Source organism: Thamnophis elegans, chromosome 2 (genome assembly GCF_009769535.1).
Source record: "Thamnophis elegans isolate rThaEle1 chromosome 2, rThaEle1.pri, whole genome shotgun sequence".
Classification (NCBI taxonomy): Eukaryota; Metazoa; Chordata; class Lepidosauria; order Squamata; family Colubridae; genus Thamnophis; species Thamnophis elegans.
In genome coordinates this window covers 152,650,208-152,665,676 of record NC_045542.1, presented here as the reverse complement: position 1 = coordinate 152,665,676, position 15,469 = coordinate 152,650,208, and the positions used below count along the sequence as shown (strand labels likewise).

The following is a 15,469-nucleotide window of genomic DNA, read 5'->3' as shown; positions in this document are numbered from 1 at the left end:
CAAGTTCAATTTGAAGGTGCTACCTTTCCTCTACTCCAAGAGCCAGTATGCTTTCTTTTGAAAATATTGCTTTCCCCCTTCCTACTGCAATGCGCTCTACATGGGGCAGCCCTTGAAGAGTATTCGGAGACTTCAACTCGTCCAGAACGCAGCTGCGCGAGCGATTGTGGGTGCACCTCGGTACACCCACATTACACCTATCCTCCGCGAGCTGCACTGGTTACCGATCAGTCTCCGGATACGCTTCAAGGTGCTAGTCGTAACTTATAAAGCCCTTCATGGTATTGGACCTGGGTACTTGAGAGACCGCCTGCTGCCAATTACCTCCCACAGACCCATTAGATCTCACAGGGTTGGCCTTCTCCGGGTGCCATCTACCAGCCAATGCCATCTGGCTATTACCCGGGGGAGGGCCTTCTCTGTGGCAGCTCTGGCCCTCTGGAATGAACTCCCCGCAGGGATTCGGACCCTCACCTCTCTCCAGGCCTTCCGAAAAGCCGTCAAAACCTGGCTTTGCCGGCAGGCCTGGGGGTGATGAGTTCCCTCCCCTCTCGACATGTATGGTTGTGCGACTGTTGTCTACTTTTATTATTTGTATTTTGTTTTTTTTATGTTCCCCTTTCCCCCCCTGAATTGTTCACCGCCCTGAGTCCTCCCGGAGAAGGGCGGCATATAAATAATAAAATTCTATTCTATTCTATTCTATTTCATAGAAACATTGAAGACTGATGGCAGAAAAAGACCTAGTGGTCCATTGAGGTTTTTCTTTTCATTTTAATTCATTCATTTATTTATTATTTTTAATTATTATTAATAAATGAGAATATTTGTAGCTCAGCGTTGAAATGAAGGATTTCTAGATATTTCTGAGTTTGGTTGTTTTCTTGCAGACGGTTCATTACCCAACTCGGTAACGTCATCAGTTTTATTTGGGTAATGACACGCCTGCAAGAAAACAACCAAGCTCAGAGAGTACCATGGGCTTCTCATTAATTATTATTTTTATTTTATTTTATTTTTAAATTTTTGTTGGGTGACAAAAAATTATCCCAAGCATGCTTAAACTCAGTTACTGATGATTGATCTACTACCTGTGCTGGAAGTTGGCTCCGAGCATCCGTTAGTCTTTCTGGGAAGTACAGGTGGTCCTCAACTTCACAACCACAATTGAGCCCCAAATTTCTGTTCTTAAGTGAGGCATTTGTTAAGTGAGTTCTTGCCACAGTTGTTAAGTGAATCACTGCAATTGATAAGTCAGTAACCCAGTTGTTAAGTGAACCTGTCTTCCCTTTTGACTATGTTGGTCAAAAGATTGCAAAACGTGATCACCTGATCTTGGGACACAGCAACGGTCATAAATATGAACCGGCGGCCAAGCATCTGAATTTTGATTGCGTGATCATGGGGATGCTACAAAGGTCGTAACTGTGAAAAATGGTCATAACCAATGGTGGGATTCAGCTGGTTTGGGCAAGTTTGGGCGAACAGGTTATAAAATTGCTGGCAGCCCCCACCGCTTCCTGCCCCTTCCAGAAGTCCTCACACGCCCCATTTTTACTCCCAGAAGGCTGCAGGGGAGCCTACTAGGCCCAAAACAGGGCACGGGAGGGGGGGGGTGCAGCGCAGCTCCCCCCATGTGGCCTATTTTTGATCCCAGGGAAGTGCAGGAGGCCGAGTGCTGCCTGTAACACCACCTGGCCATGTCCACAATGGTCACATCCACCCAGCTGGTCATTAGGGCAGAGAAGCAATATTATGCTTGATGACGACTCTTTCGGGGAGGGGAGTTTAATCAGCTCTTCCATCAATATTTTTGCTCCGGACTGACACATAAATCAAAAACAAATTTTGTTTCCTCAGTACCTCTCTCGCATAATGAGACTCCTATGTGGTCAGTTCAAAAGCAGTCTCACTCAATACAGGAGGTCTTATTGACTGACCAGAAATAAAATGGCAAGATATCCTCATTGGCTATTAATCGCTACTAATCGAATTGGTCTTGACTTCAGGCCATATACTGGGGCACAAGGGTGAAGGTTACACGATGTAGAAAAGATGTGGAGACTCTAGAAAGAGTGCAGAGAAGAGCAACCAAGATGATTAGGGGACTGGAGACTAAAATATATGAACGGTTGCAGGAACTGGGTATGTCTAGTTTAATGAAAGAAGGACTAGGGGAGACATGATAGCAGTCTTCCAATAGCTCAGGGGTTGCCACAAGGAAGAGGCAGTCAAACTATTCTCCAAAGCACCTGAGGGTAGAACAAGAAGCAATGGGTGGAAACTAATCAAGGAGAGACGCAACCTAGAACTAAGGAGGAATTTCCTGACAGTTAGAACAATTATCAATGGAACAGCTTCCCTCCAGAAGTTGTAGATGCTCCAACACTGGAAGTCTTTAAGAAGATGTTGGATAACCATTTGTCTGAAGTGGTGTAGGGTTTCCTGCCTAAGCAGGGGGTTGGACTAGAAGACCTCAAAGGTCCCTTCCAACTCTGTTATTCTTTACTATATAGGTTGACCGAAAAACTGAACATCTTACGTTGAAACTACATTTTCTCATTTGGTTGGCTGATCAGTGTTGCTAGATAGATGAATGTATAATACAGAAATATAGAAATTATATAGAATCTAGAAATCCTTTAGAAATTAATCCTATGGATGAACAGGACGATGAGCTTGGTGGTTCTTTGGTTTGGTTCGGCAGATTCCTTACATTGTGGTTTTTGTTTTTTTAAAAAAAAGGAACCCCCTCAATTGAATGGGAATGTGGTTCTATGGAGATGGCCCATCAAATTATTCCTAGTAATATGCCAAGAACACAACTTGATAGCAAAAAAAGAAGCGGGCCTTGAGTGAGGGAGCTTAGTGTTAAAAATCCAAAAACGGAAATAAGACAAGAGGAAAAAGAAGGGACAAGGATCCACAAGGAAAAGAGCACACATTTAAATATAAATCTGTGAAAGTTTCCTCCGAGACATTTGTCTCCACAAAATACAAGTAGCCCTCGACTTACAACAGTTCATTTAGTGACCGTTCGAAATTGCTAATGACCATTTTTCACACTTACGACCACAGCGGTATCCACACAGTCACAGGGAAAAAACTGACTAAGGACTGTTTTTCACTTATGACCGTATAATGACTCGTATCCGCACGTTCATAGGATCAAAATTCAAACGCTTGGCAACTGGTTCATATTTACGACGGAGGTGGTGTCCCAGGGGTCATGCATTCTGGCAAGCCATCTGGGGAAGCCAGATTCACTTAACAACCGTGCTACTAACTAAATAGCTGCAGTGATTCACTTAGCAACAGTGGTAAAAAAAAAGTGTAAAACGGGGCAAAGCTCAGTTGACAACGGTCTCGCTTAGCAACAGAAATCTGGGGCTCAGTCGTAGTCATATGTCGAGGACTACCTATACAGGAAGAGATTAGGAAAAGGGGCATTGTAAGCGTTTTGCGTTCAAAAGAAGAAAGAAATCCTTGCTTTTTTGCGATCTTCTTAAGTGTGGTCACACTGGCGATGTAACTAAACAGTGTCATCCACACACAAGAGAGGCATGAACGGAGTTAGGGGGGGATAGGTTCAGCTTGTGGATTCTTTTACAAAATAACACAAAAACACACCCTCTCCAAGGAAGCAGAGTTCCTGGGAAAGGGCAGTGCTGGCTTCAAGCCTGAGGAGAGGCACTTCACGCTGCACGATGTTACTCTGGTTCTGTATGTTGTTGGGATTCCTAAACCCAAATACTGGTCATCCTCAAGTTACAACCACATTTGAGCCCAAAGTTTATGCCACTAAGTGAGACACGTTAAGTGAATTTGCCCCATTTTTACAACTTTTCTTGCCATAAGTTCTTAAGCGCATCACTGCATTTGAATAGATTAGACCCCCTGGCTAGGCAGGAAACTCTACACCACTTCAGATAAATGGTTATCCAACCTCTTCTTAAAAACTTCCAGTGTTGGAGCATTCACAACTTCTGGAGGCAAGTTGTTCCACTGATTAATTGCTCTGTCAGGAAATTTCTCCTCAATTCCAAGTTGCTTCTCTCCTTGTTTAGTTTCCACCCATTGCTTCTTGTTCTACCCTCAGGTGCCTTGGAAAATAGTTTGACTCCCTCTTCTTTGTGGCAACCCCTGAGATATTGAAAGACTGCTATCATGTCTCCCCTGGTCCTTCTTTCTCTTAAACTAGACATACCCAGTTCCTGCAACCGTTCTTCATGTTTTAGTCTTCTATCCCCTAATCATCTTTGTTGCTCTTCTCTGCACTCTTTCTAGAGTCTCAACATCTTTAGCTAAGTTAATTTGTTAAGTTAGTAACACAGTTGTGAAATGAATCTGGCTTCCCCATTTGACTTGGCTTGTCAGAAGGTCGCAAAAACTGACCACGTAACATCAGGACACTGCAACCGTCATAAGTATGAACCGCTTGCCAAGGATCTGAATTTTGATCACGCGACCACGGGAGTGTTGCAACGGCCGTGTGAAAACTGGTAATAAGTCCCTTTTTGAGTGCTATTGCAACTTTCAACAGTCACTAAATGAACGGTTGTAAGTCAAGGACTACCTTTACGTGCAGAAAAAAAGGGAGCTGAGTGGCACTCTGTAGAAACTCTAGCCCTAACCCTTATTTCATCGGCTGGCTGCTGACTTTGTGCAAAGCCTGAGGATGGATAGTTAGAAAGCTGGGACAACTGGACTTGTTCGAGCTGCAGTCTCCACCCTCCCTCTGTGTGTCTCTTCTGGCCTGCAAGGAATCATCCATTTGCTCTTATGATGGGAATAAGTCCAAAGCAGCAACTCCTTCCAGAAGCTAATTCAGAAATTATTTGGCAGAGTCTTGGCATCTGAAGTGGAAAAACATTTCGAGCAGAATTATATTCCACTCATTATCAGTATTTTTTCTTCTTTTTCTATTGCACTCTGATACACAATCTAATAGATGTGCGGAGATGCTGGGAATGATGGGGAAAGTAATAAATAACTGTGTGACTCAAAATCAAAAAGGGGTAACATGATTAGTAGTCTTCCAATATCTCAGGGGCTTCCACAAAGAAGAGAGGGTCAGGCTATTCTCCAAAGCACCCGAGGGTACGACAAGAAGCAATGGGTGGAAACCAATCAAGGAGAGAAGCAACCTAGAACTAAGGAGAAATTTCCTGACGGTTAGAACAATTAATCAGTGGAACAACTTGCCTCCAGAAGTTGTGAATGCTCCAACACTGGAAATTTTTAAGAAGAGGTTGGATAACCATTTGTCTGAAGTGGTGTAGGATTTCCTGCCTAAGCAGGGGGTTGGACTAGAAGACCTCAAAGGTCCCTTCCAACTCTGTTATTCTTTACTATATAGGTTGACCGAAAAACTGAACATCTTACGTTGAAACTACATTTTCTCATTTGGTTGGCTGATCAGTGTTGCTAGATAGATGAATGTATAAGGTGCCTTCCTATTCCTATTCCTATTCCTATTCTATTCTGCCTCACAAGGAAGAGAATATATTTATCCAAATCTAGTCCGGGAATGCAGTAAGCTGGCTGAGAGGAGAACAACATTCTTGGACCTGCCAGCTTGTCTCGTCAATTATTATGGAATTATTATTATCTATAATAACCTTCTTTATCAGCCTTATACCTACACTCCAAGTCAAGGCCCACAAGTAGCTATGTCACAAGAGCTTTTAGAAGTTGAACTCATGCCTCTCCAGGGGACACTTGATGGAGGAGAGTTAGGATTGACCCTTGTCAGCGGTCAAAACTAATACTTGTATGGCTGTGCTCAATATTGTACAGAGACCTATTTTTGTTTTTTGGCGATCCATGCAAATCCATTGCTTTTCCTTGCCGGTTTATCAATAAAGGAGAATATTTGAAGCTCAGGGTTGAAACGAGATGTCCTCTCTCAGTGTTCTCTGAGGTTGGTTGCTTTCTTGCAGGGGTTTCATTACCCAAGATTAGGCAACATTATCAGTGCTAGTAGTGTCCTTACCTAATATGGGTAACGAAAAGTCTGCAATAAAACAACCAAGCGCAGCGAGCACCAAGGACCCCCACACTGTGGTTTATTCAAGGAATCGTAGTTAAGCTAATTTGTGCTTAGTGCAATGTCTGAACCAGGTCATTTGTCTCCTTCTGTGAGAATGAGGGAATAGCAATAGCAATTAGACTTATATACGGCATCATAGTGCTTCTATAGCCCTCCCTAAGCAGTTTACAGAGTCAGCATATTTGTCCCCCAACAATCTGGGCTCTCATTTTATCCACCTTGGAAGGATGGAAGGCTGAGTCAACCTTGAGCTGGTGAGATTTGAACTGCTGCAGCTAGCAGTCAGCTGAAATAGCCTGCAGTACGGACTGTACCTAATGGAAGGGAATGGAAGGATTTATACTCCTTGCAGACAGCTGGTCATTTTTATTTTTAATTTAAACCTTTAAATAGCCTTAATGACTCTCTAAAAGGATGCAAATGACCAGCTGTCTGCAAGGAGTATAAATCCTTCCTTTTCCCACCATCCAGTCAGAGCTGAAGAAGCTTCTTGGATGAGAAGCGAAACATCTTCAAAGAAAAAACAGAAAGTCCAGGTGCCTCTTGAAAAAAGCACCTTTGGGACAACCATGACTTGGAGGACTGGGAATCTTCATAGACTCTCAATCGTGGCCATTCACAGGTGTGTGGAATTCAAATCCCAGTACTCCTCAGCCAGCATGGCTACTGATGGGAATTCTGGGAACTTCAATTCCACGTATCTGGAAGTTGCCAAGCCAGGGAGACAATGGGCTAGGGACAGAACGAGAAAAGCGACTGGCCTCAGATTCATGAGTCCCATGTTTGAATGGAGATCTGGATTCTAATCCCTAAGCCCCATCCACAACCACATCATGTCAGTTGTCAATGAGACACATTTTGCGGATACGAGTTTAGTATCGCTGGTTAAAACATCTGGCATGACTCTCCCAAAGTCTACAGGATTATGAATGCCCCATGTTGAGTATCTGCAAGTTGACCTGGCCCAGTGATGGGTTGCAGGCGGTATGCCCCGGTACAGGTGTACCGGAGCCAGCCTGGAACACTGGATACCGTTCCGGTACGGTGCTCCAGAGGGCCCGCCCGAGCTCCTTACCGGTGTTTAAAGGCTTCTGCGCTTCCACGCAGGCGCATGGCAAGTACAGCGCCTGTATGACGGTCCGCAGAGCAGCTGGAGCATCGCAGAGGTTCTAAGACCCATGCGTGCACTGCGCGCGTCCATTAACCCACCACTGACCGGGTCCCTGCGAAATATAGCTTGGCTAGCTTGTTTGAGTCACTTAACAAACTCTTTCTTTGTGGTGCACTTGTTCTCTGCTGTTTTTTTTTTTTTTTTTTTTTAATTATGCACACCATGAGGAGGAAATGGAACAGGCTGGAAGGGAATTTAAATGGAATGTATTTAGTTATTGTTCTGGGCCACCCACTACAGTTTGGAGGGCAGCTCTTGACATGCCACAGCCTTGGGTCCACAAAACGAAACAAAAGCTCGCCCCAGCTTTAACCGGCGCATCTAAACAGAAACTACCAAGTGTTTCAGCTGTTATGCCACCTTTCCCTCCAGAAATCAAACAAGCGAGAAACTCCTGAAGCTGGAAAATGCCTTCTAGGCCTCCTGTTTTGTTTGGTTTTTTTTAAATATCAAAGCAGGGAGGAACAAAATTGTACTATTAAAATTTCACCGGGAGGCACAGAAGTTAGGAACCCCTGTCTGAGCTATCCTGTCAGCTGGCAGGGAAAGAAGAGTTAAATTGACCAAACTCTGTTTGTACCCCAAGGGAGAGCCAAAGGTCAAGGATTTGTTTCTGGCTTATGTCTCTCTGGAGATGTAAATCGAGCGCTCTTGCAGAAAATAGGGAAGGGAAAAAAGACTTGGCTCTTAAGCCCTTCCAAGCCTTTTCTCTCTTTCTCAAAATACACTTCGTGCCAAAAAAACCCATCGCTTTTCCTCGTCATCCCTAGCACTGCCAGCAGATGCTAAGCCGTCCATGTGGAGAGCTTCCCCCAGCCGCCCCTCCATCCTCCAGCCCTCCATCTATCTCCCAAAATAAAGAGGAATGCCCAGCGTGTAAACAGCGGCAGGGCCAGGGGCCAGGAGATCTGCTGCTGGGAATCTCCAGTAAAACTGCAGGCAAGGAGAATATGAGCTAGCCAGCCTCCTAAACTGGGAAAATTCCCAAGGGGGACCTCTAAGTTTTTATTTTTATTTTTTTTCCCCTCCCTTGTGTGGAGAAAAGACCTCAAGCCTCAAGGGGAAAGGAAAAGGTCTCTTTGGCTCTGGGGAGCCTATAATTCACCTGCTCTCTCTCTCTCTCTGTCTCTCTCTGCCTTTGAGAGGAGGGGGGGGGAAGCCAAATACCGTATAGTGACGCGCGGAGAGGAATTAAAATAAAACCAAGGCAAGGAAAGCCAGAAAAATGGGACCGACCGAGACAGTAAAGAAATGAGGGGAGCCTGCTCCCGCGGGAAGGGGTGTGTGTGTCAATATGAGATTGGGGAGCATAGGGGCTGTAGTCCAACGTATCTAAACACCAGCAAGCGCACCCCACCCCCCGCAACGTGAGAACATGTGTGTGCACGCACCAATGTTGTGTAGCGGGAGGGGGGGAGTGGTCATTTGCGGACCCGCTGTTCTAAAAGACAAATTGGGGAAGGGGTGTTGTTTCGGGACGCCTTCAAGGGGGCTAATTGGAGCGCCTAAGTCCGCCTAGTGGTGGCTTCAGGTTTCACTCAAGCGCTTTGCTGACCCGATCGGAAAGCGGCAGGAAAGGGGACGGGTGGGAAATCAGCCGATTAAAAAGACCGAAGAAAGTAGCTCCGGAGCCCCCAAAACGGCGGAGGGGGGAGAGAAAGAGAGGGAGGGAGGAAGAGAGAGAGGGGGAGAGGGGAGGAAGGATGGGGAGAGAAAGAGAGGGAGGAAGGAAGGAGGCAGAGAGAGAGAAGGAGGGAGGGAGAAGAAAAGGAGGGAGGGAGAGAAAGAGAGAGAAAGTAGAAGAGTAATAGGGAGAGAGGAGGGGGAGAGAGAGAAAGAGGGAGGAAGAGAGAAAGGGAGGGAGGGAGAGAAAGAGAGGGGGAAGGAAGGAGGGGGAGAGAGAGAAGGAGGGAGAGAGAGAGAAAGGGAGGGAGAAAAGGAGGAAGGGAGAGAAAGACAGAAGGAAGAAGAGAGGGAGAGAGAGGAGGGGGAGAGAGAGAAAGAGGGAGGGAGAGAGAAAGGGAGGGAAAGGGGGAGAGAGGGAGGGAGAAAGAGGGAGGGAGATAAAAGGAGGGAAGGAGAGAAAGAGAGAGAGAGAAGGAAGGGAAGGAAAGGACAACACGGGGCAGCGCTGCCCTTCGGCCCTAGCTCACCTTCCCTGGCCGGTTCTCGCGGGCTGCCAGCGACACCCGCGCCCCGCTGCCTCCCAGCGGGAGCGCCCGAGTGCCAGGCGGGCGGCTCCTCCGGCGCAACCCGTCCGCCACTAGCAGCAGCCGCAGCAGCTCCCGAGGCAAACGGTCCCTCCTCCCTCGAAGGGAGCGGCAGAAAGCCCCGCGGGCTGCGCGCAAAGCGTGGGCGGCTGCGGGTGGCCCGGTCCTTGGAGAGTGAGAGAGCGGGCAAGAGGAGAGAGAAAGAGAGAGAGAAAGAGAGAAAGAAAGTGAGAGAAACAGAGAAACGAGAGAGAGAAAGAGAGAGAGAGAGAGAGAGAGATGCGAGAGGCTCCGGAGGAGAGCACAGCGATCCCTCGATTAAACTTGGACTTTGCACAGGAAAATGGGGGTGGTGGGTGGGGAGAAGAAGGGGAGACCCAGGGAGGGGAGTTCAGCCGAGGAGCACCTCACCCTTTCCTCTTACCTGTGCCCACCCTCCAAGGATTAGATAACCCAATAAGGGCTTTTTAAAAAAACAAAAGTACAGGTAAAAGGACAGCACTGAATAAAAGCGACACAACCATTTTTTCACATTTTCAACTTTGTAGCATTCCCAGGGCCACATAATCCAAATTCGGAAGGTTGGCAATTGACTAATAATTAGCACAGCTGCAGTGTCCCGGGGTCACTGTCTCACATTTATGACGGTTGCAGTGTCCCAGGGACACCTTTTGCTACCTTCTGGCGAGCAAAGTCAATGGGGAGCCAGATTCACTTTCTTTTTTCAAAGTATTTTTATTTTATACAGTTTTCTTCGTTTTGCATCACAGTAAAACATTGTTGCAAAGCTGGAACTGTGGTGTCAAAAGGGGAAGGCAGATTCACTTAACAGCCGTCTTGCTGACTGAACCACTGTGGCAAGAGAGATTGCAAAACGGGGCTAAATTCACTTAACAACTGCCTTGTGGTTAGCCACAGAAATTTGGAGGTCAGTTGTGGTCGTAAGTCAAGGAGCTCCGGTACCTTAAAAAAATCTCTAAAATGACCCAATAAATGGATGCCCCTAACAGATCTTTCAGAGCAGTCAATCAAAACAGCTAACAGGGTCATTTCTGAATTTGCAGGGTCAACACACATGCATTAACCATGACCTTCACTGTGCAGTAAGAAAAAACATGGTGGGTGGGAGTTTTAAAGGATTCTACTGCTCCCCCATCTTTAAGCACTGTAAAAAACAAAAAACCTTCCCGTTATTTTAAAGCCACTGACATGCATGCTATCTGTGTATGCACGCTAACTAATATTTTATTTATTTTATTTAACCTGTCTTTTGAGATTAAACTAAGCCATGAAGCTACCGTATTTTTCGGAGTATAAGACACACAGGAGTATAAGGCGCACCAAGATTTTGAAGAGGCAAATTTTTAAAAAAAGTTTTTGCACTCTGCAGACCTCCCAAAAACAACCTGTTTTTTTTGTCAAAAATAAGGCATGTAGAACATTAGGAGGCTTGTAGAGTGCTCCTGGGGGTGGGGGCAAAAACCGGCCAGTTTTTCGTTCATTTTTGCCCTCCCCAGTCCCCAGGAGCACTCTGGAAGGCTCTTAATGGCTATGCATGGCCATTTTGGCAAAGGGGTTTCAGGAGGCCAAAAATGCTGTATTCAGTGTGTAAGACGCACCCAGGATTTCACCCTCTTTTTTGCGGGAAAAAGCTACGTCTTATATACCGAAAAATACGGTATTTCTAACGCTCCTATGCATATAGCCTAACTACATTAAAAATAATAATAATAATACAGGTAATCCTCAACTTACAACAGTTCATTTAGTGACCGCTCGAAGTTACAACAGGACTGACAAAATTGACAGAACTGTTTTTCACACTTACAACCATTGCAGCATCCCCATGGTCGCTTAATCAAAATTCAAACAATTGGCCACTGGTTCATATTTATGACGGTGGCAGCGTCCCAGGGTCACGCAATCCCCTTTTGTGACCTTCTGACAAGCAAAGTCAATGGGGAAGGCAGATGTCAGTTAACATCTGTGTTACTAGCTTCATAACTGCAGCGGTTCACTTAACAACGGTGGCAAGAAAGGTCGTAAAATGGGGCAACATTCACGATCTCGCTTAGCAACAGAAATTTTGGGCTCGCCTGTGATTGTAAGTTGAGGACTACTTGTGAAAACCGAGGACGCAGTAGCAATTAAAAGTTACCTGAAAGAGATACAATCAGTATCTACCATGAAACTTTTACAATTACAATAAAAACAATGTGGTGTAGATATGAAAATCTAGATCTACCTACGGTCTCTCTTTACTGATAAACAGAGAAACAATGCCAACATGTTTTCAATCCGATGCTTGCAATGTGCTTGTTGACAAACCACAGGCAGTCCTTGACTTACTACCACAATGGAACCCCCAAGTAAGGGAGACGTCTGTTAAGTGAATTGCACCCCATTTTATGACTTTTTTGGACACACTCTGTTAAGTGAATCACTGCACTTTTTGAGTTAATAGACTTTGCTTGTTGGAAGGTCTGCCAATGGGAGTTCATGTGACAATCCCCCCCCCCCCCCGAGGACACTGTGATCGTCATAAACATGAATCAGTTGTCAAGCATCTGAATTTTGATCACATAACCATGGGGAGGCTATGGTGGTTGTAAATGTGAAAATTAGCAATAGCACTTAGACTTATATACCGCTTCATAGTATTTCATAGCAGTTTTACGGAGTCAGCCTATTGCCCCTCCCCACCCAACAATCTGGGTCCTCATTTTATCCACCTCAGAAGGATGGGAAGGCTGAGTCAACCTTGAGCTGGTCAGGATCGAACTCCTGGCAGCGGGCAAAGTCAGCCTGCAATACTGACTTCTAACCACCGCGCCACCACATTAGCCCATTGAAAATAGGCATAGCAATGGCCCTTTCACTTGTATACCACTTTACGGGTGCTTCACAGCCCTCTCTAAGCGGTTTCTAGAGTCAGCATATGGGCCCCCAGCAATCTGGTCATAAGTCTCTTTTTTTCAGTGGCGTTGCAACTTTGAACGGTCACTAAATGAATGGTTGTAAGTCGAGGACTACCTGTAATAACATGTGCAGCTTTAGTGGTGCGCTTGCCAGACTCTAAACTCTGCCTACAAACCCCAGATATAAATAGCAATAGCAATAGCAGTTAGACTTATATACCGCTTCGTAGGGCTTTCAGCCCTGTCTAAGCGGTTTACAGAGTCAGCATAAAGAAATGGAACAAAATGAGGCTGGGCGCACGAGGCATGCCACGGTGCTGCAGCTAACTGTGCACCCTCCTTATGAAATGTCCCTGGCATGCAAGTCTCAGGGGTACCTGGCTGTTCCAGTCCTACCTGTGCTACCTGGGGTGTCCCTTTTCTCCCGTGTGTTTTGAATGCTGGAAAGAGGGAGGGACTGAAGGAAAATAACAGATCTGTTAACGTTCTGCCTCTTGTGCCCTTCTCCAAAACACACACTCACATCCGCTGGGGAAAGGCAGCGTAGCCTAGAAGCTGGAAATTTACCAAGCTGAGTTAAAGATTAGTGTGAGAGCTGCTAATGTGCAACATTTATCCCGCAGAGGAACGGTTTAAAATGCAGTATAACAGAATAACAGAGTTGGAAGGAACTTGGAGGTCTTCTAGTCCAACCCCCTGTTCCAGCAGGAAACTCTGTCTGTAAAGCGGGGTACGCATTTTCCAGGGGTGCATGAGATGACCCACTGGGGATGTGTGCAAACATTCCAATATCTATTTCTATTATCAGGGATGGAAAGTAAACAAGAAATCGGTGAGGTTGCTAAGAGCTGACACAGATTATACAGAATACACAAAATGTAATACTGTATCTATGGGAGTGTGCTTTAGATTAAAAATCAGTAAGAATTTAAGATTAAGATTAATATTTAAAGCATGAAATACCCCAAAGGTGATATGTTGTGGGTCTCTATTATAACATAAATCATATTAATGTAATACTAGACATATATAATAATTTATAAATAACAGAATAACAGAGTCGGCAGGGACCCTGGACCCTAATCCAATCTCCTGCTCAGGCAGGAATCTGTATATATCATTTTCGACACACGATTATCCAGTCCCTTCTTAAAAGCTTCCAATGTTTGAACACCCACTTCTGAAGGCAAGTTGCTCCACTGGTTGATTGTTCTCAGTGTTAGGAAATTTCTCCTTAGTTCTAGGTTGCTTCTCACCTCAGTTTCTGTCCATTGTTTCTTGTCCTGCCTTCTGGTGCTTTGGAAAATAAGGTGGCACCCCTCTTTCTCTAATGGAACACTGCTATCCTGTCACCCCTAGTCCTTCTTTTTCACTTGTTTATTTAAAAGAAATGAACAAGTATGCATTGCGGAAGGCGGACTGAAAATAATTGTACCGACAAAGGCAGAGGAAAAACACCGTATCGGTTATTCTTAACAATTCCTGAACAACCCCCTTTTGAGAGTGAAATCCCTTCTCAGGGCAACTTGCAAAAAAACTTATCATAAAAGCGAGAGATCCAGTGAAGCCACTTACCTTTTAGGAAGCTTGGCATACGGAGCTGGTAGTCTCCAGTTATGAGATGCAGAAGCCTCTCCGGTTCCCTCCAGGAAGAGCAGCAGCAAAATAAAAATGTCAGAATGCCGGCACTGTTTCATGCAAATGGTTAGCGAGAGGGAGAGAGAGAGAGAGAGAGAGGCGAACTCCCCAACTGAAGTGAGCAACACCTGACTCAGGATGTGACGTGTGACAAGGGAGTTTCAGATGTGTGGGAGACAGGAGTAGCCCCAGCCCCAGGTCGCATCGCGCTTGTCTAAATGGTGTGGGATAAACAGAAACGGGGAGGGCGGGAAGGAAAGGTCACACGCATTTTGCCTTCAAGCCAAAGATGCACAGAGTGGCTCTGTCCGACGGAGAGTTTGTACGCTCAGCTTTTTGCAGTCTCTCGGGTGGCAGGGGGAAAAAAAAGAGGAACACCACAAAAATTCAGTGTGGAAACCGGTTTGTTATGGGCGGGCTTGATATGCGCAACGTCCAGGCTCCCCACTGCTTCCAACTGTTTGAGGAAGGCTGAACACGAAACAGTTCCTCAGCAGCGCCTGTGAATCACGACAGAGCGGCTGTGTTATGCTGGCGAGAGCCTTGGCTTAAGGATGGTCTTAGTTTAGTTTACGATTGTTTAGAGATTAAAAGTTTATACGCCACCCTTGGCTGGAGGAGCACGGCACATAAATTACAGGTACTCCCAGTCTTGGCAACCATTGTTTAATGCCTCTTCGAACTTATAACGGTAGAGGTGGGGGAAATGACGTGGTCGGTTTTCACACTTACGACCATCACAGCATTCCCCACTCTCCAAATTTAGAGGCTCGGCGAGGTGGTCCTCAACTTAGGACATTTCATTCAGTGACTGTTTAAAGCTATAGTGGCACTGAAACAATGAGGGATGACCGGGTTTCACACTTACAACCATTGCAGCAATTCCCCACGGTCACGTGATCAAAATTCAGAGGCTCAGTGATGAATTTATACAGGTGATCCTTGACTTACGACATTTCATTTAAATAACCATTCAAATCTACAGCAACATTGAAAACAATGAGCTATGAACGTGTTTCACACTTACGACCATTGCAGCAATCCCCACGGTCACATGATCAAAATTTAAATGCTTGACAACTAACTCATATTTATGATGGCTGTAGTGTCCCAGGGTCATGTGACTTTCTGACAAGCAAAGTCAATGGGGAAGATGGATTCACTTAATGACTATGTTAGTAGCTTAACCACTACAGTGATTCACATAACAGCCATGGCAAGGGAAGTCATAAAATGGGACAAAACTCCCTTAATGACTGTCTCACTTGGCAACAGAAATGTTGGGCTCAATTATGGCCATAAATCGAGGACTACCTTATAGTAACGGTTAGGGCCAAAGAGTTTCCAATGAGGAAGACGAAGCTTTTAGTTCTAATCATTCTACCGCTTTGCTGTGAGGCAAAGAATTCCGAAAATAGCTTATTACAGAGAATCCTCGACCTATGACCACAATTGAACCCAACATTTCTGTTGTTAAATG

The 15,469-nt window shown here is 45.4% G+C and overlaps 1 protein-coding gene across 3 annotated transcripts in view; it reads right to left on the bottom strand.

Moving 5' to 3' along the window:
- The window catches only part of LOC116503705 (regulator of G-protein signaling 18-like), a 46,399-nt gene extending 32,119 nt beyond the window's left edge, over nt 1-14,280 (bottom strand). The window contains exon 1 of one of the 3 annotated variants that reach the window (XM_032210275.1): nt 13,927-14,280. The gene's annotated coding sequence lies outside the window, so the exon portion shown is untranslated. Of the gene's footprint in view, nt 1-9,376; nt 9,656-12,747; nt 12,829-13,926 lie in introns of those variants that run through there. The other 2 variants (XM_032210277.1, XM_032210276.1) reach the window with 2 other exon arrangements.
- Between the last annotated feature and the right edge of the window lie 1,189 nt (nt 14,281-15,469).